Source organism: Galeopterus variegatus, unplaced genomic scaffold, assembly GCF_000696425.1.
Source record: "Galeopterus variegatus unplaced genomic scaffold, G_variegatus-3.0.2 Scaffold11664, whole genome shotgun sequence".
NCBI lineage: Eukaryota > Metazoa > Chordata > Mammalia > Dermoptera > Cynocephalidae > Galeopterus > Galeopterus variegatus.
The window spans coordinates 32,014-32,349 of record NW_007737775.1 but is presented as its reverse complement, the minus strand read 5'-3'; positions in this window follow the sequence as shown (position 1 = coordinate 32,349).

Below are 336 nucleotides of genomic sequence, written 5' to 3'. Positions count from 1 at the left end.
CATTCCATTATCCTGGCCAGAATGATTGGATTAGGGAGGGTATGTGACCTAAACAAGTTTATTAAGGTGAATTTCAGGATTCTTGCCTGGAATGCTGGAATGGCCTGGTATGCAGATAGATGTAAAGTCTGGAACTGCTGTGGCCTTTTTGCCATCAGGTGGGAGGCCCAGTTTGGGATGAAACTAACACAATAAAGGGCATAATGAAAAAGAAAGAAAGAAAGAAAGTGGGTCCTCAAAGACAGCATTAAATTGCTGGAGCATCCAGATGTATCTGGATTTTCATATTGTACACGTCAATAAAGCTTCATTATTTAAGCCAGTGTTTGTTCTAAT